At 31.1% G+C, this 21,421-nt stretch overlaps 1 long non-coding RNA gene across 1 annotated transcript in view; it reads right to left on the minus strand.

The window, feature by feature from the left end:
- Nucleotides 1–1,428: 1,428 nt before the first annotated feature.
- Nucleotides 1,429–21,421, minus strand: part of LOC148274970 (uncharacterized) — a gene marked incomplete at its 3' end in the record, with an annotated part of 110,993 nt that continues 91,000 nt past the window's right edge. The window contains exon 3 of the long non-coding RNA XR_015824145.1: nt 1,429–1,517. This is a non-coding gene — a long non-coding RNA (uncharacterized LOC148274970). The remainder of the gene's footprint in view (nt 1,518–21,421) is intronic.

Raw genomic sequence — 21,421 nt, forward strand, 5'->3', positions numbered from 1 at the left:
ATGGAACAAATTAGTTTTTTTGTATGTGAAAATTTAATACCATTTCAAAGTAAAAAAAATGTTAAGCCTTAAATGAGTGTAAAATTTCAAGCATAAACAGAAAAGGAATTACACTCAATAACTTAGAAATATAAGAAATAAGAAAGGCGGTAAATAACGATATAAATGTTATTAATAATCAAATAAATTTAAGTAATAGTCCTATTTCGAATATGTTCTCTCTCTCAAAATCCATACCCCTAGTTTTTACCCCTTCTTTTTTCCCTAAGCCAAACCTATTCTACCCTCGTTAGTTTGTAACTAACTCGCTCCGACTCGGTAGAAAACCCGTGTTGAATTTCATAAATTTACTAAAAAAAAAAATATTATAGAAACGGAGAGATAGAGGAGCTACTTATAGTGACATAGCCAGGAACCACCCATGCCTGGGAACTTCCCCGACTCACTAGAAAATCCGCGTAGAGTCGAAACCTACCTGGGTATGTTTGTAGACAGGGATTGGATCTGACTTATTAAAGAGTTATTAAGATTAACATATTACAAAAGAGAGGAAGAATATTTTTTAGAAGAAAATACAAAAATCTAGGGATTTACAAGGCTTAATGTCACGGGCTAGTTTATGTGGCTACTCTAGTCCTCGTCTACAAATATTTGGACGAAGTCCAAATATCATTGATTAAACCAACTGGTCCAAGAAGCATAAAAATAGAAAAATACTTTCAGTTAGTGCAAAATAATATTTTGTTAATAAAAAGGATACTAACACTAAATAGTATTCAGTATTTGAATGTAACCACTTACCGATTTTTCTATGTCTACCAGTTTCGAGACGTACCCGTTTCTTCGTCAGGACACCAATTAAACCGACATGCGAAACTTACATTCCTTCACCGTAGCTGTGGCACAAAAATATGAATCCAACACGGCATGCATTTTAATAAGCACACCTTTTAATGCACTGATTATTTATAAAAATATTTTATGTTGTGGGAGAAATAGTTGAAAAAAGAGACAGAGGATGAAGTGAAGATTGTAAGCTTAATAGGTAAAGGGTGACCATTACAATGGAATAACGTATAATGAGCTTTATTGAATGATTGTTTGATTATTGATCCAAGGAACATTATTCTTTAAAGCTTTCCTAATGTGATATATTTCCATATTATTTACTTTTACCCCTTTATTGTTTGAATGTAAGATTTTGACTCCAGTATCTTTATTAACCTCAAAACTGAAATTCACTTAGTGATTTGTGAATTCGGAGAAATCGTTATTGTGAAGACACCTCATATATTATTTAACACGAATTTAAAATTTCTTGATGTTCTACCAACGTAAATTGAAAGACCAGAAATGAATTTTATTTTGTAAACACCTGATGTTTGAAGACAACGTTAATGTTTTAAATAATGATAATATGATACTTACAGTTATATCTAACGGTTCATCTTCAGGTGTCAAAGCCAACGATGATTTCCTGTGCCCAATTCTTGTCCCAGGTGAACCTCCGGAGCTCCCTAAAAAAAACATACAATGAACTGTGAAAAAAGACGTGAAAACCCTGTGAAAAAAATTAAATCTGAAAAGTGGATAAAATATTTGGTAACGTTAAGCCGTCAACTTACATGGACTAATCATTTTGAACAAAATGTTAACAAACTGAGATATTCGACCTATTTTCTTTTTAAAACATTAACTTGATATGTTCATCCAAACACTAGCAAAATGGTTTACAATTGCCTCGTACAGCATTCTCTTTCTTATCAAATAATTGGATAGCGGGGCCTAAAATAATCACGCTAAGCTTTTAGAAACAGTACAAAAACAAATCATTAAATTTCTACTTTATAAACATTTAATTTTACCATTTTCAACCAATTATTCTAGGAAGCCGAATTTTTCGAGCTACGCAAAATCTATGGCAAAAAGTCTCTAAAATATGTTTTTATGGGACAACATTTATCTCCTAAAGAATAAATGGCGTATTAGAAATTCCTTATTTTTAATCAAGATTCGCGGAATCACTTATTTTTCATAGCCAAAACAGTTCAATGCCTAATAAGAGTGGACCAAAAGAAATATTGTTATTTATAATTTCTTTCTTATTGTGAATCGCTTTATTAATTTCTAAATTTTCCAAGTTGCCTAGTTTAAATATTTTATTTTTAACATAAAGAACTTTTGATCCAGTGTCTTTATTGAAATATGCATACTTTGTAATTATTGGACCACACATAAGAATAAGTTTGCGTGCTCAACTTCAACCTTAAAAATAAAAAGAACATAATATTAAAAAAATAAAGGTTAAAATTGTGTAATAAGATAGATGCCTGAAAGAATGAAAAATGAAAAAAAAAAATGAAAAAGAAATATGTTGTATTTATTGTAATAACGTAGATTTATAAATTAGTAAATAGTATTTAAATTATTGTAAATATTAGTTGGTAAACATGAAATAAATAAATAAAACAATATCGGGGTTGTATACAATCATACTCGTATATGTCCACATTTACCACATGATCATTGCAAAACATAACGTCTTTATACCCCTAGAGATTGCTTTCAGCCAGAAGGTAAAGCAAACCACCCGAAAGGGAGAGCCTTTTATACGTACATGTAACATAGAATAGGGTTAATATGAGGTTAATATGAATATTTTTAGAATCTAAAAGCGATTAAAACATATATATCCATTGTCACGGTCGGTTGGGAAGGATCGATAAACCGACTATAATTTAAACTTTGTAAGCATTTGTCCAAAAAACACTGCCTAAAAAATTTGCCCACACGAACCTGCGATCCTTCCCTCCAAAAACCAGCGGCTACCGGCTGGGTAACGACGATACAACATCACAGGGACACAGATAATCAAAATTACCAAAATTGAACACATAAATGTATTAGAGATAAATATCTGCAATGAAACACCTGCTAGACAGTATGTGAATTTACACAATTAATATTTGCTACATTTGACTCTACCTGATTTCAATTAAAATACCCGATTCTTATTGTCTATGCGCGCGGTACCCAATGCATGTACATAAGGGCGCGCAACACGTCATTCGCCTTCTGGCTCCACCGACATTCCTGTTTACAACTTGTTAGCGTCTTTTTCATTTTATATTTTATTGTGACCACATTTATCATGCGTGAAATAAATTGTAATTTTCAAATCCATTCATTTTCCTTAAGGTTAAAATATAACTATAGGTTTACAATATTTTGTGTCATTGTTTTAACTTTTTACATATTTCGAAACTAGAAAATATAATCTAAGGTTTGATCCCTATAGGGGAAATTTGTTCAATTAGTTATAAATTTAACCCGTTGTCGTTGCGCCGGCAATACCCATAAAGTGTTTTTTTTCTTAAAAGTATTTTTAATTTCTCGTTAAGATCACACAATTTTGTTTCAGAAAAATACACTTTGACTTTATATAAAAAAAAAAAAACGTATTTTTCTTGTTTTTTAACAATAAAAACATCTCTTTTACAATATTATTCTCAGCCCAATAACAATTAATGTTATTAATATAGGTTTTTTATTCAGTATCCGTTACAAGAAAAAACCAATATAATTTTAAGGTTGATAAATATATCCACAAATATACAAAGTAATATATTTTCTTTTAAAATGAATCTTAAAAGCCAAATAAAAAAGCACTAAATGCCCATACTTACAATATTGAAGACCGCAATAATATCTTTGTGTTTTTTAGAAAATAATAATTAGAAACCTGGAGTCAGGTTGAGGATGTCACTTTTATTTTTATTTATTTATTTTTATTGAAACCAATACAACCGAAATTATTAAAAATAAATACAGATTTACAAATTAAATTGACCAATTACGGGTTTTATATAGGAAGAATATTATTTAAATGCTATCTTTTACTTACAATGCAATACTTGGTTCTGCTCGTATGTATATTATTGTATTCGGAACTATTATGTAGAAGGTACTAAGTGCAGTTTATTTTAATAAAAAATACACTAATAACTTGTTTCAACAATATAATGATAATGATCTCAATAACTAAATTTATTAGTTACTCAAGTTGTTTAATAAAATCAATCCATCAGATTTGTGCACCACAACAAAATTACCCCACTTTACGGTACCTGTGTAATGGCAAATAGGGTACTCCGCACAGCTAAACCCAAAACGAATATTTCTCATACATTGATTATATTTGAGCAGCAAAGAGCTTATTACTCTATATTATTTGAAAAGGAAAAGTTTCAATCATTGCGATACCTGAACGAAATAATATTTTTTTAGGTAAAAAATAGGAGAGCGGGTTTTAAAAACGTTTATTTAAGGGCTGTTAGGTCAAATATTAAAAAAAAAGTTTATTTTAGATATAATTTGGTTATCACAAAAACCATTTAAACAATGAGTTTAAAAGACTTGAAAAATTTACTTTGTTTATTAATAGAACAAAAAATAAACTTTGCCGTTTGAAAATTAAAATTTATGAATAGTTATAAATTTTAATCTTATTTTGAAAATATTAATCAAAGTTATTTAATTCTAATGAAATTTCATTAAACTTGTTTTAGTAACAAAAGGTCTCGAATCAAACAATCAGCCATGTCAACAGGAATATATTTTTATTAAAAGGGAATAAAAAAATCTAGGCAAATGAGTGCACAGCCCGTATCATATGGAAAGTAAACATTTATCTTCAATTTATCTACAAAGTAAAATAAAGTTTTCCGTATGAAAAATAAAATATGTATACGGTTTTTGTGTAAGTGTTCAATTACAAGTTACCAACGAAAATACTTTTAATTTTCATAGAAATATACACGTTTTAGTATATAGATATCGATTGTACTGTGTACCGTCGCGATGAGTATCGATATGTACCGTTAAAATCGCGGTCCATTAAAACCACTCGCAAACGAGTGGAGGCGATATACAATAAAAATAATCGCGGTCCATATTTCGAGTAAATACGAGGTTTATAACCTGTCTTTTACTATATCACATTCCACACTGTGAATGTTCACTATCCTATCTTACCCACCCAGCAATCGGTATCACAAAAAAATATTTATAATAATTTACATATTGACAATTATTAATACAAGTCCTACTGAACTGCATATTTACAGTTTCTCGGTTGGTAGGTTACACACATTACACACTTGTCGGCCTCGTGATGTAATGGTCAGCACGGTTTACCTACTATGCGAGAGGACATTTTTACCGGACACGGAGCTATGAGAAGTTATCTATATAGGTTTAAATTAAGGAATTATGACGATTGTCCATGCGATGATATTTCTTCACAGAGTATCGAACATCTGTTATTTCAGTGCCCATTTTTCAGTTTACAACGCCATATATCTTGAAGCAGAATGCAGGAAAGATGAATATCCTTAACTAATATCCACAGTGTAGTTAAAAATAGTTATCACGCGCCATTGTTCTTGAACTTTGCAACAATGGTGATTGGACTCGCAAAGGTAATAAACCAATTTAGATTTATTTCAACAGAGAGGGAAAAAGTTTTTGAGAAGAAATTTGGAAGTCTAGGCATTTACAGGGCTTATGACCTGTCATTGGCTGTTTAAGTGGCCACTTTACACACTGTGTAACATTCACCATTCTGCCCATGTTTGAACATCCACATTTCCTCAACTCTTCCATCTGTTGACTTTTGTGAAGTGAAAGAGCTGAAACCTTTATCACGTGGGTGAGATTCATCCGGCTGAACCAAATCACCTACTAGGCAACGCCTGGAAACAATTTTCCAATTTTTATACTTCTTCTTTTACCAGGTAGTAATTCACCAATGTTTGATTATGTCCAAATGCTTGCAGACTGGCTGGATTTCCTCCCTAGGGAGTTGTTCATATTTAGATTTATTTCAACAGAGAGGGAAAAAGTTTTTGGAACAACTCCCTAGGGAGGAAATCCAGCCAGTCTGCAAGCATTTGGACATAATCAAACATTGGTGTAATAAACCAAAATCAGTGAGCGAACATCCCATTTCCAAGACAAACAAAACCCATTTTTTCCGAGTACCCTAGCTTTGTACATGACACGTAAAGCTGCTAAATACAGGGGTCCAAATATGTATTTAAAAATATATAAATAAAAAAAACCATGCAAGAGGTTTTAGGTTTGATTCCCGATACGGTAGATATGAAATATTTATTTAAAAGGGTGTTTTCCACTAGAATATGTCATAGTCCCTAGACTCGTACCTGATCATCTTACCTTCATGTAACAAAAAAATGATCAAGATACGCTGCAATCTGCAATCGATGTACCAATGCAGTGGCCTATGCACCATTAGGTGTAGAAAGGGAACGATGATGATGCTGATACACATTTAAGTCAATAAAATACAAATATATTGACTTAAGCTTCATTTTTAAAAATGATGTAACACTAATCAACAAGTATCTAGGAAAATAGCATTAAGCAAAGAAAGTTATTGTAAAACAAAATCGTGCACGTAAGTATTAACCTTTACTCTCACTTCACTATGTAAGAGGATCAGGAGAGGGTGAGAGGTTACGTTCAGTTTGGTTTTAAAATACTACCTTCAATAAGCCAAAGGTAAAAACGAACATTAGCTTGTCGAAACTTTAATATTAGCGTTGGTGAAATAAACCCTTTTGAAATAAACTTTATAAAGTATGCATTCCAAGTTTTCAAAGATTCTAGGATTTTTCGAGTGTATTTTTCTGAAAAATGTAACAGGATTAAACATTTTATTTTAAATGTGGAATAATATAACTGAAATTATGAAAATATGGTAATTGTTACACAGTGTGTAAAGTGGCCACTTAAACCAGCCAATGACAGGTCATAAGCCCCGAAAATGCCTAGACTTCCATATTCCCTTCTCAAAAATGTTTTCCCTCTCTGTTGAAATAAATTTAAATAATAATTAAAACTTGTAAATGAAAGAGGGTCGTAGGTTAGAAACCGGAGCTTAAAACAACGTCGTATAATGTCGTAAGAGTCACAGGCTAAGAAAGAGGTTATTTACTGACTGCTTTTTATAATGAAATTTGGTCGCGGAGAGTCTGAGAGGTTGATGATAGTTAATACCAACACCGTGATCTTGTTTGAATATTTATGGTTTGTAAATGAATTTTCATTATTATATAACCATTTTTTTCTAAAAAAATATTTTTTACACAAATATATTTCTGTTTTTGGTAAGAAAAAAATGTATTTTGAAGGAAAGACGGGGAAGCATCTGCGAGAGAGTGACAGAAAAACATTGTTCAAATACCAATTCATCACAATTTCCTGTCACCGCAGATGCTTTAAACCTCTCAAAGACAAAACCTATTTTCAAGAGAGGGGTTCGGGACTGGCTTTCCTTGGGGGGAGTGATTTGAGTGAGAAACTCATGGATAAGTTTATTTTCCAACATTTGAATTCGTCGTTTCATGCAATTCAAATGTTTGTATTTGTTATTTTTATATGGATTTGGTATTTTTCAATGATGTTTTTATTTCGCATATTATTCGGCTGTAGTTTGGTAAAAAGAACGCAAAATTTGGCAATCATACGATTTTGCCATTTTCAAAAAATGTTTTTTAAAATCGCGCAGTGATAAAAAAAAAGCTTAAATTAGATTAAAAAAATATATTTTAAAGGTATTTCCGTTAAAAAACATACTCAAGAATTTAATGTAACTAAAATATAATTACTTTTAGACCGTCAGATTACGCCATTTTAATATTAGACTGAACTTAGGTTTCTAGGATCTCAATAAAGAAGTATTGAACTAAAATTTGTTGCTATAATTTAAAGATAATAAATTAAATATGAAAGTGGCCGAAGCCCAATTTTAATTTTTTGATTTTGAAAAGAAATACAAGCATTTTAAGCCACATACAATTTTGTGACATTTTCCTTTTTTTTTTACGTAAAATCATACCTTCTGTTTTTTATTTTTTTACTATTGCGCGATTAAAAAAAACGTTAGTTTTAAAATGGCAAAACCGTATGATTTCCTAATTTTGCGTTCGTTTTACTAGACTACAGCCTTAACCCAGGGCTTTAGTTGTGTGGAGGACTTGCGTAAAATAAGTATTAATAAAATGACATTTATATTTAGTGGGTATACTGGCAAAAAACATTAATTAAAAAATATACGGATTTAACTTTAAATTATGCAGTTTTGTAAAATTTTTAACGCTCTACAAACTGGCAAAATACACTGGGTCAAAAACATTTAAGTTTGTAAGTGAAAATTCTCAATACCAGTCTCGAAGATGTTGCGAAAGCGACAAAACCGCTCAGTGGACATTTCAAATTTGTGAATTAAAGTATCACTCGTCTTTTATTTTTATAATAAATTACACTAGGTCATATTAAATTTTATATGTCTGTAGTTTTGAAAATAAATTTAAGGTTAAGTCATATACCGGGTATTTTATTCAGGCTAAAAGCTTTAAATAACTTAATATTTACTTTATCTAAAATTAAAAAACGGAAAAATAAAAACATGTTCCTAAATGAGCACTTAAAATCTTACTATATTTAAATTACAATGTGTGAAATTGGAACTTAACTTAAATGCTTGAATTCTCAAAACAGTGATTTGAGAGTTAAAGTTTTTTGCCAGTATACCCACGATTTTATGAAAACATGTATTTGTACAAAGTTAAAGTAAAATGGTTGCATAGACTTTGTGGCTTGCTTTCTTATTCCGTTTTGTTTGCCGTCTACTACGCTATGATACATTCCCACATATCCTATCTATAACGTACATCAAACGTGTCAAGGATATCTACCGACAGACAAAAATACTTCCTTACAAGGTGAAGCCACTGCATGACATAACCAATACTATTTTGAATATCATAAACTTTTCTGCTCACACAAATTTAATATACACATTTGGTCATGATATTTGTTATCAAAATATGCGTTACTCAGGGCATCTTCATGTGTATAAATTTCGCTCAACGAAGTTCGGCAGAAGGTCTCTGAAAAATATATGCCATTACGAATTTCATAAATTGCCCGATGAGCTTAAACATAAAAATTCGAATAGAAAATCCAAAAGTGTCGCAATCAAAACATATTATTTAAATCTTTTTGATAGTGATAGTTATTTATGTAATTTATATAGATAGTGTAAAGTACTGAGTTTCATATTTCTTATATAATGTTTTCTTATTGTTTCGAATGTATTAACTATGTATGATATTATGTATTGTCACAAAAAGGTTTTTTTTATGTGTACGGTCCCAAAAGAGTTTTTTTTTAAATAACTCCTGGAAGTATAATATATACTATATGTATTTTATGTTTTTTTTAAAAAAGATAGTTATTTATATACAATGCCAACTCGTAAAATCATCCATCATTCCTGAAAGTTAAGCCGCCATTTGAGATGAAGCCATCGATATATACCATACATGCATATGTATATATGTACAAACTATTTACGTTACTCAGTAGGACCGTCGTAAAAGGTCAAGTAAATCCCTACTTTTCCGACTTTCCGATAGGAAAATGTTCAGATCAAAATAAATATAATACCCTTCTCAATGTATTATGCTGTGCATATAGAGGGTTAAAAAACGATACTAGGTATCTAAAAATTCAATCTTAGCGGAGGAAAAACGTGATTTCTTTTATATTATTTTTAGTACCCGACCGAAACAAGATTTTCTCATTTAAATAAGTTAAAAGCCACATCAAAACGCCCAAAATCAGGCGATTTTATTTCTCACAATTTCTTTTTAAAAAAGGCATACATTTAATGGTTCGTTGCTATTTTATACGTATAACTTATATGTAACAGTTCCTATTTGAACGCAAGAGGAAATTTAACTTAATGACTACTTACTGATTTAAGTTATTTATTGACAATTCTTGATGGATCTCACAGTACACCGCCAACACATTGTTTTCAATAATTTGTCCTACTCTGTTGCATCGAAATATTATATATTGACAGGCGCCGTGGCGCAGTTGTTTAGACGGTCAACTGTGAAACTGATATTGCGGGTTCGGTTTCCGCCAGTTGCAAGAAAAAATCAAAGTAAGATTATTTCTCAATTGGTCTGGGTGTTGTGGTGTATTATTCATAAATTCCTTTTATATCATTTCTTTCTTATCTGCTGACAAGCCTCTTAAATAGAGGCTTAGCGAGTTATTCCTTTTTAAAAAAAATGTATCTACTTGTAATTAAGATAATAACATTTTATCATTCACTTTTCGCACCAAATGCTGAATATGGCACTGCATTGGTACACCAATCCCAGCGTTTCTTCGTATTTTTTTGTTACATGAAGGTAAGGTGATTAGTCTTACGCTTCAGGTACCAGTCTAGGGACTACGTTAGACTCGATACGATAGACTCGTTTTAAATAATAATGTATAAAAAAAAACTGTAAACTACTATTAACAGAATAATAACAAGGTTATGTTATAGCATATACGTTCATGAATATTTATTTTGGAGGATGGTACATAATCTAAAAATTGAATATGAGGGTTGTTGTTGTTTATTGGCACAAAGTTTATCAAATTTTGTGAGCAATGTGGAGAGTGCCACTCCTATCTTCTTTTCGACTACTAACCTGGCCTGATATTTGGGTTTTCTTGCAGCCAGTGCCGAATATCCCGTTTTGCATAAATAAAACGTTAAAAACGGTAGAAGTACTTGCATTTATTTGCAAAACAAAGATTTATACTCTCCGTTAAGATTCATGCAAATTGAATTAAGGTATCATTTCGAAACTTTTGTTTTAGTTAGCTATTACATGCTAATTCTATAATTTTATTTTTTATGTTTTATTGTTGGCGCCTCCCCTGGCAATAGTCCGCACTTCCCCTTGAAGGCACGCCTCCCAGGTTGAAAGCCGCTGCTCTAAGGTACATAATTAAGTTATTATTTAAAATCTAATTTCATAATTTTGAACACCATGTATGTTACAAAAGTGGTGGATCTGTGCAAGGAATCAGTTGGAGATCCAAATTGAACTTTTCACATTTCCCTAATCCCCAAGTTGAGTTCAAACATAGTTATTGTGAAAACAGAAGCTTTGTGCGATTTGCAGCAACGTTTAAATCCTTCTAAGCTTTTACCAGGTCCATTTAGTAGATTTGAAAGATAAAAACAGCATTCAAAGATCCTTAAATTACCGCTGGGAGAATTGAAAAATCTCCAATATGGTATTTGGGGTTTTCTTTATTCCGCGCCACGCAAATAAAATCGTACAAACAAAATGAAAATTTATAAAAAACAAAGATGAAAAACATTTTTGAGAAGAGAATACGGAATTCTATGCATTTATAGGGCTTATGAACCGTCGTTGGCTGGTTTTAGTGGTAACTTAAACATTATTTGGAATTTTATTTTTTAAATTTTATTACTTTTTCATTTTTTTATTTTCCAAAGTACAATACATTACAAATATTCGACAATATAATATAATCAACGAAAAAATGTAGATAAAAAAAAATTGTCTTAAAACTAAGGACGAGACCGCAATTTGGAAAAAATGTCCCCAAAATTTCACGGTCTGAGCGTGGGACATTCCTTTTTAAAATATTTTTATTACTCTGTAGTTATAGTACAGAAATATAATATGAAACAAAAAGCCAATAACGATATTAGTTTATACAGAGATACAAAATTTTATGTAGTTCATAAATAAGCAAACGAAATTTGTTTTCAGAAAAAATAAAAACAAAATCATGAATAGGCGGCATAAAACTCATACGACTCAAAATTATAAATTAAAAAAAAAAAACAAGATAAGATTATGCTGCTGTAGCACATACATGATTTGAAAAAATCAACTACAAAAACAAGATTTATTTGCAGTACAATAATTATTCAAAAAAGGTGTCTATCTGTGTTTTCCATGCTAGTCCAGGACCTTAAACCTACTTAAAACTTAACCAAAGATGTTTTGCTATTCCTTAGGAAAGAGATTGGATAGGAGTCTGCAAACATTTGGACATGCTCCAAACATTGTTGAATTAACTGACTGGTAAAAGAAAAGTATTTAAAATGAAAAGTTGTTTTCAGGCGTTGCCTAGTAGGTGAATTGGTGCGGCAGGATGAATCTTACCCACATGATTAAGGATAAAGCACTTTTACTTCACAAAAATCAACAGATGAAAGAGTTAAAGAAATGTGGATGTTTAAACAAAGGCAGAAATGTGGATGTTTAAACAAAGGCAGAATGGTGAATGTTACACAGTATATAAGGTGGCCACATAAACAAGCCAATGACAGGTCAAAAGCCCTGTAAACGCCTTGACTTCCATATTCCCTTCTCAAAAATGTTTTTTCCTTCTTTGTTGCAACAAATTTAGATATTACAAAGCACTCATGGTATTATATCGTACATATTAATTTTGTTAGAATGAATTGAAATTTTTCATCTCATGGTTTTGCAAACATTTTATGATAAAAAATATGCTTCGACAATCCCGTGGGTGTACAAGAGATAATGATATTGCAGATTTCATTTTGTAAAAGCTTTCGAATTAATCCAGTATATGAAAAGCAGAGAAATAACTTTTTACAATATGCATATGCTCACAATAAAAAAGGGTTTAATACAGGTAAAAGGTGCTTTATGTTATACATTTAACAAAAACTTGCATAAGACTTTTTACTATTAAACTTAATGATAATATTAGGTGCTAACATAAGTTGTGTCCGTATTTTTTCTTAATTTAAAAATGAGCACCAAAAGTTAAACAAAATAGTTAAAGTTATACGTCATTTGAAATAAAATTTTCTGCTTTACAAGACATTATTATTATTATGGATAACTTATAAAGCGCCATTTTCGTAATATAATACTTAAAAGGCGCTTTACATAGTGGTTCTATAGGTAAGTGAATTTATTTCAAGCTTTTAAATGTGTGACTTAATTCAAACAACTAATTTTGTTCTCACATGCACATATTATACGAGGGTTGCTACTTAAGTTTTGAGATATGGCAACATCAGTGTGAATATGTCAAATCTAAGATTGTCATCGTAAAGTTTTCCATTTTTAATGGTAAACGTACTAAGAACATTTTGTCATATGAGTGATATTTGTGTTGTTTACAGATAATAGAAAAAATAATTTTGTTAAAAAAAAATAGAACTAAATCGTGAACATTTTCGTGCGATGATTTTCTATGACTTTCGACGTGGATTAAACCAACAACAGTTGGTTGCAGCAATACACCGGTGAGCTGTGCTGTAAATACAGCCAAAAAAGTGTAAGGTATATAAAACTGTGCCACAATATACAGCCCTGGACAAGCTTTTCTGACATTGTAGCGCGAGTGGGTTGTTTGATGCTACGAGACTTACTCGCTGGATGGACGGCTGCGACCTGCGACTCCGTATAGCAGGCCTCAGAAAAAGGCTGGGGTAAAGCCCAAATATTATTATCAGCCAATGAGGAAGTTTAGAGTTTTTTTCATTTGTTAACATACTATTTTTTTTTCTCAATTTTTATACATCGTATTATCAGTGCTACAATTTTTAAAATTTTGTATTTCTGTAATAACTCCGCGTGTGGCGTCAGTGGTTTTTTCCAGTTATTCTCGACCAGTTTTCCCCATTGGTCCATCCACGGCAAGCAAACCGCAAGTCTTCCATAACTCTTATATCATAGGTTGATTCACACGAACCAGTGACGTCATTCTAAGTAGTTCGATTTTATTAAAATGTTTTGAAATATTTTTTCGTACAAGAAACTTTGCAGTACAATTTAATGCACTAATTTTTGGTTTGTTGTGCCGACTAACTCGCGACTTGTGATGATAAAGCACCATCATGAGCCACCGTGTTTTGCTGGTTTCCTGAATACAATCGTGGTCGCACTTCGTTACAGGACGAATTTCGTGAAGGTTGTCCGAAATCGGCAGTTTGGCCAGCAAAAATCGATGCTTTGCGTGATGATATTTCAAGATCCTCATGTGATGTATCGTGTGTTTGAGGCGTGCTTGGGCATTAGTTCTACTCACATACATTCAATATTGCATGGGAATTTGGTCGTCAAAAAGATTTGTTCGCGTTGGATACCGCATAATTTGACAATCACTTAAGAAAAGGCTCGTGTCGATTGGTGCAAATAAATATTTAAAAAGTTTAATTGCTGTGCTTCAAAAGACGTCTATAAGATTGTGACATGCAAAAAATCATGGATCTATGCATATAAATCCGAAGCTAAATAACAATCGACTATATGGGTCTTTCAAGACGAGCCAAATCCAAAAAAGTTCTTCGCGCACGAAGCACTTCGAAGCAAATGGTCGCCTGTTTTTTCGGAATAACTGGACCTGTCGCCACCGTTCTATGAGAGCAACGTAAAACGGTCAATTCTGAATGGTACACTACCATTTGTTTGCCAGAAGTCTACAAAAAAATAAGGGAAATCAATTGCAGAAGACGAACCATTTTCCTCCACGACAATGCAAACTGTCACACATCAGTTCAAACAAGTGAATTTTTGAGCATTCAAAACATCGAATTGATGGGTCATCCGCCGTACAATGATTTTTTTCTTATTCCCACATATCGAAAATAAATTGCGAGGTCAACGTTTTTCGACGCCTGAAGAGGCGGTTAATACGTTCAAATCACATGTTTTGGAGGTATTTTTATCGGACTGGAAAAAGTTCCTCGAAAATCGGTTCAAACGCATGCAAAAGTGTATTGATCTTCAAGGAAAATTTTGGAAAACAATAAAACCATTTTTAATTATAAATGTTTGTTTTTACTTGTCTATCTCAAAACTTAAGTAGCAACCCTCGTATTCAAGTTATAAGTCAAGTAGGCGAAGGTGAGCAATTTCGACACATCCTTCTGTTCGCGTTCAATCGAGGGAATAAAGCTGCTCGTGATATTTGCGCAGTGTACAGAGAAGATGCTATGAATTATTGACTAATTTGCTTATTTTTTTTTGTTGTTGTGTCTTCTTGTTTTCTTCATTTGGAAATAAACGGACAACGCTATTTTTTTGTGTTATAAAACTATTATTTGTGAAAATAATAAACAATTTTTATAAAAATGAAACAAAAGGAACACGCCAATGGTATATATCTATAGAGTTAAAAATCATTCCTCTTGTGCCATAATCCAAAAAGAAAATACGGGAATACGTTTGTATGAAGAAAAATCGGACCGCGTTTCCTCTTTAAAATTAATATTACTAAGTATACCCACAAATCTTCAGTAAAAACCGCTCGGATGAACGTAAATGAGATGTTTTAACTTTTCATTGGTAAATAGGTACCTAGGTACTTATTTATGATTGAATTCCAAAACTTTAAATAATTTAATTTCAAATATGGAATTCTTTTTGCAAATGTCAAACTCTGCTCCCCTCAACAGGGGTGGACTGTATTTAGGAATGCAATATTCAAAAATGTATCGAATGTTAGATGATTTTATTTTAATATTACCAAAAATCCAGTAAAAGGAAATAAATGAATAGAAATTATACGTAATTTAAGGTAATAATCTGATTGGGATCCACAAAAAATTAATGTTGTTTGAAAACATTTAAAAACTAACGATTTTTATTCACTAAAAAATATCATTTTTACGATATTTTTATTATATGCATTGCCGTCGAATGTAACCCTGGTAATGATTAAAAAAAACATTTACGCTCTTTACTTTTTTTCTACTTAATAAATTGAAGATTTTCTGAAAGCCGCACGTAAATCGGTCCGATAGATATTCAGTCTATAGAAGACTCACATACGAACATTGCCTTTTATATATATAGAAGAAGATGTCCAAATTTATGTAGACAAAGACTGGATTCAACATTCTAGGGAGCTGTTAATATTAACATATTGCAACAGAGATAAATAACATTTTAGAGAAGGAAAAAAAAGTCTAGGCATCCACAGGGCTTATGACCTGTCATTGGCTGGTTTAAGTGGCCACTTTACACACTGTGTATCATTCACCATTCTGCCTATATTTAAAAGTCTATATTCCTTTGATTCTACCATCTGATGACGTATGTGAAGTTAAAGAGCTGAAACCTTTATTGTTGCGGGTGAGATTTATATGATTAAATTATTTCACCCACAAACTAGGCAACGCCTCAAAACATTTTTCAATTTTTATGTTTTTTTTGGACCTGGTGCATTTATCAACAATATGTTGAGTTTGTACAATTTTTTGTAGACAAGGACTGGATTCAGCAGATAGAAAAATCAAACGAATATAAATATTCAAATATAGGCATAATGGTGAATGTTTCAGTGTGTAAAAGGGACACTTAAACCAGCCAATGACAGGTCATAAGCCCCGTGGATGATAAGACTTTTACATTCCCTCCATTAAAATGTTATTCATCTCTGTTGTAATATATATATTTGATTTTATAGTAAAATGCACGAGTCTGTGCTTGTTTATTTTAGATTATTTTTAATTATCAAAGATTTATTGTCAGCTTTTAAAAACAGTTTTCCCTACATAAATAATGAATATTGTTTTCATAGCTAAATATTGCTTAAATTTATTATGGTAAAAGAAAATCTTATTTTCTTCTACGGACTCAAAATGAAAAGACAATATGAATGTATACAGTAAAAATAATGAATGAAATATAATGATGTAGAATATGATTGTATGTGGCAAGTGACAACCCTGATATTTTTTCAATATTTTAATATGGAAATATCACAAACTTCGTAGTTACTAGGTATTCGTATACCGATAAAAAATTATAAAATGGATTTAGAATAATTAATTGTATTTTCAAAATCACTATGGCTGTTGTGGAGAAATGTTTTCATATATGAATTTAAGAAATATTTTTTTTAAATACGTCGCTAGAAAAACGCGACATACTTGGCCTTGATAGTGGTGACGTCAAGATTTGTAATAATATTCTAAACAAATTTGAATAGTCAGGAACAAATAAACATGATCGTGACGTATTAGGGGCGTGGCCAATGAAATAACCAATTGATCGGGAATTCAAAATTACAAATTTAAAAATATTTTTTATGCTACTAATATATTTTTTTTATTTGAGAGTGTTTCATAGACCTTTATTACTTTAAACATGTAAAAAAATAAATGTCCGTATTGCGTTTTTCTGAGACAATGGTGTCTTAAATGGCACGTCGTGTATTTCTTTGGTAAGCTTAACTATAAATGTTTTAAAAATAATAAATTTAAGTTTCATCTTCTTTTACAATTACCAAAAAATTTGCGGCCTACTGCAAACTAGAAAAGATTTTGAATAGACTAGACTGTGAATAGATTTTAATAATATAAATACATTAAAATATCTTTACACATCTCTAGTTAGAAGCCAACTGGATTATATTTCTCCAATATGGTCACCGAATCAAATCATTTTCTCAAATTCTTTTGACAGAATTCAGAATAAGTTTCTTAGATGTATTAAATTTAAGATGGGTTTTCTAGTAATTAATTAAATTCTAACAAAATTCTAGACTCTCTAAAATTAACTAAATTGCAAGAACGAAGAACATCGACCGATATAATAAAAATAAAATAAATAAATAAACTGCAATAGCGACACCTAGCGGCACATAAAAGTTTAAGCTGTTTTATGTTAAGGTATTATAACCTTTAGTCAAAAGTTAAACGGTAATCTGAAGGTCGACTTTAATTCCGAAAGACACGTTATAAAAGGAGAATGCGGTATATAAATCTAGTCTCCGGACAGGTTAACTACCTGAAAAGTGTTCTCGGAATATTCAACGAGCTTTTTTTTGACTCGGGTAAAAGAGAGATATTTTCATTAAAACTGGGAAATCAGCCATTTTGGAGGAACGTGGTTAGGCGTTACCAGAATACATATTTATTGGAAGGATTTTCTTTCATTAGATTGTTGCGTTTTAATTTATTACTTCATTTATTAAACAATACAAATAGAAATGTGTTTACTTTAGTGAATACTGTTATTTTTTTTTTAATTTGAAATATATATATACGCCTGAGAGTCTTTTAAAAACGCGTGCACCAATTATGATAAAGGAAAAGATACACAAAATATGAACAAATGAAATATAATTTATACATAACTAGTTACAATTAAGAGCAAATAACATGGCCAAATAAACATTTGTATAAGGTACCAACATAAACTGTCCGTTTTATTCCAAATTTAAAAATGAGCACCAAAAATAAAACAAAATGCCAAAGTGTGTTGTGTTTGCTTTTACGTTACATTTTTTAATTTTTTTATTACATGCAAGACGAAGTAGACGAAACTGAGCATTTTCGACACGTCCTCCTGTTCACGTTCACTCGAGGGAATAAAGCTGCTCGCGGTATTTGCGCAGTGTTCGGTGAAGATGTTATGAAATATTGAGAAATTTGCCGTTGTAATTGGCTTGGGTCGTATATATAATAAATACAAAAAAATATATATCCTCATTCCCTTTCCGCACCGAATGGTGTACAGGGTACTGCAATAATACACCGATCGCAGCGTATCTTGATCACTTTTGTTACATGAAGGTAAGATGATCAGTCGTACACTTCAGATACCAGTCCAGGGACTATAAAATATTCTAGTATAAAAAAACACATTAAAATAAATACACGAGTGTGCGGACGATGTATGAAGTTTTTTTATTTTTTTAGACATCAAAATAAAAGTTGTCTAATGAGTTGCATTTTTGATCAAATTTAACGTAAAAATTGTTTAAAAAATATTCCATGCTCCTTTCGGCCCCTTATCCGAGGTTTGAAGTTTAAAACTGTCTGAACATTTTGTTAATTATCTATATTGATAAAAATATTTTTATTGTTAGTAAAGATATGATTTAATCACATTACAAATTCGAACACGTTTTAAAACCACCGAAATGCAAAAAGTTTACACTCCGCGGAACTGATTCCGTTGAGCGCCTGGCTAATATTGACGAAAACAATGGCCCATGTAACAAAGCTACCTATTTATTACAAAAGTGCAACTCACGCCCTGAGATGCTTTTTTAATAAAGTTTAATGCACATTATAAAATTTAATTAGACTGATTTTCTTACTTAAATACGAAATGACAGCCGGTTTAAAGCAAACATTTTACTTTTTCATAAACTTCAAGCTCTAGTTGCGGGCCAAAAGCACTATCAAATATTTTTTGCATTCCGAGTAATCCAAAAGGCAACTTTTAAGACTTCTTTTATTTCAAAATACAGAAAAAAAATATCGGTCCACCCTAATACACATATTTCTACATAGCTAGTTATTATAGATACGACACTACGTTGCAGGTGGCAAATGTTTAAATAATTTATAAATTAAGGATGTTCATTGTTTTTTTTTTATTTGTTAATAGACTTTTAAACTAAGCCAAAATATTTATGATAATTTTTAAGTACCACTATTATCAGCGCTATGATTTTTTAAAGTTTTGTGTTTCTGAAATCACTCCACGTGTGACGTCTCAAGTTCTCTTCCGCACTTTTCGGTCAGTTTTGCCGATTAGTCCGTTCATGTACCGTAAACCAGAAATCTTTCACAACTCTCTTATCATTGGTTGATTCGTGAGAACTTATGACGTCGTTCATGGTAGTTTTTATAAGAATATTTTTTATTATTTTTTACAAGCATTTTTAAGAAACTTTGCGGTACAATATTTTTACCGCTAGTAAGCATTGTTTATATACAATTTCACGTAGGAAACTTCTTCATTGTAAATAACGTTCTTCAATTAAATAAAACTTATTATTTACTGTTTCAATATTAAAAAACACAAAAAAAATAGTAAATTGATTTAGTTTTGACATTATAAACTAATACCTATCAAGATTGTTTTTTTTATATTAAGTTAAACAAAAACCTACTTGCTTCAATTCTTACAATTTTATTTTACATTTACGCAACATTATTATTGATTTTTTTTTCATTATAAACGATGATTAATAATAAAAAAAATGTAACGTCACTGAGGGGGGGGGGGGGGTCATATAACTAATAAAATACATTTGTACATAAACTCTATCTTTATAAAAACAATCCATAGTCGGGTTGTGGTCCCGTGGCTAGTGTTGCGGACTCACGGATCAGAGGTCCGAGGCTCGAACCCCATTCTACCCTAACTTGATTTTCATTTTCTAATACTGAGTTTTTTACAACTCGTTGAAAATAGCAGAGGCATCTCTCATTTAGCGCACCGAGAGTGTTCAATATTTTGGAAGACCGTATTAAGCTTTCAAGGACAAAAACTATTTTCAAGAAAGTAATTAAGTACTGGATTTTCCTTAGTGGGAGGGATTTGAGTGGGAAACTCCTTGATGATTTTCCGAATGTTTGAGTTTACTATTTACCATATTGATGTACCATATATATCTGTATTTTTTAAAAAAATATTTTTAATGTTTCTGGTTCTATATTTGTGGTGATATACTCATGTGTCTGTGTTAACTAATTGCTAGTCCCACTCAACACAGGACTTTTAGTCCCACAGAGTTGGGACTTATGTCTCAAATTATGTACAGTAAACCTATGTATATAAATAAATAAATAATAATAATAATAATACATGATGTTTTGATTTGAATATCAAGAAGAATAATTATAAAAACAAAATCATTGTTATTAGTGTTAAATGCACGTTTATTCTCGAGAACTCAAAATAGGAATGTACAGTTATATATTTTTTTATTTATATCCCTACAGAGATGAGGTAGAATTTTTTCAAATTCAAGATTCAGGATTATGGATATTCGAGCGTTTACAGGGCTTATGACCTGTCATTGGCTGGGTTAAGTGGCCACTTTATGTAGGTACTACAACATTCCCCATTACGCTTATTTAGCGAATATCCACACCAGGTAACATTTTTGGTTTTTGTATATATGCTACGAATCAAGAACCCATCCACAAGCAAGTTGGAAGTGCCATCTATGCACTGATATTGAAGTTAAGTATTTAATTAGCAGATTACTTTATTTTATGTAGTTAAGACTCATTTACTAGTACTTAATTTAACTCGGCTGATGATTAATTTAACACGAACCAAAAAATGTTAATGTACAGTTAATTTAAACTAATATTTAATAACCTCTGCTTTATTCGTGCGTAACAATAAGTTTTCACATAAACTATTCTAGTGTACCTAATAACACAAACGAAATGTGTAGTTGTGTTTACTTAGTTCACTAGTAAGGCACTAACACATTAAGAAAGGGTAAATAAACTAATAATAATAATAATATTATTTGTGGAATGAAATTGTGTGTATTTTATCAACAGTAATTCGATTATGATGACGTTTTAAATCCAATAATATATTATTTCTTTGCAGTGTATTCCTCACTAGAAAATACCATGTTGATGAATAAATTATGTAAGTATTAAAAATATTGAAAGCACTAACTTTGTGGTCAAATTGTAAAATAAATGATGTAATAACTGATATTTACATCTAAGTTATTAATTAAAAATACTTTG

The sequence above is a fragment of the Micrasema longulum genome, unplaced genomic scaffold (assembly GCF_059751315.1).
Source record: "Micrasema longulum isolate JH-2025_06_02 unplaced genomic scaffold, ASM5975131v1 h1tg001541l, whole genome shotgun sequence".
NCBI lineage: Eukaryota > Metazoa > Arthropoda > Insecta > Trichoptera > Brachycentridae > Micrasema > Micrasema longulum.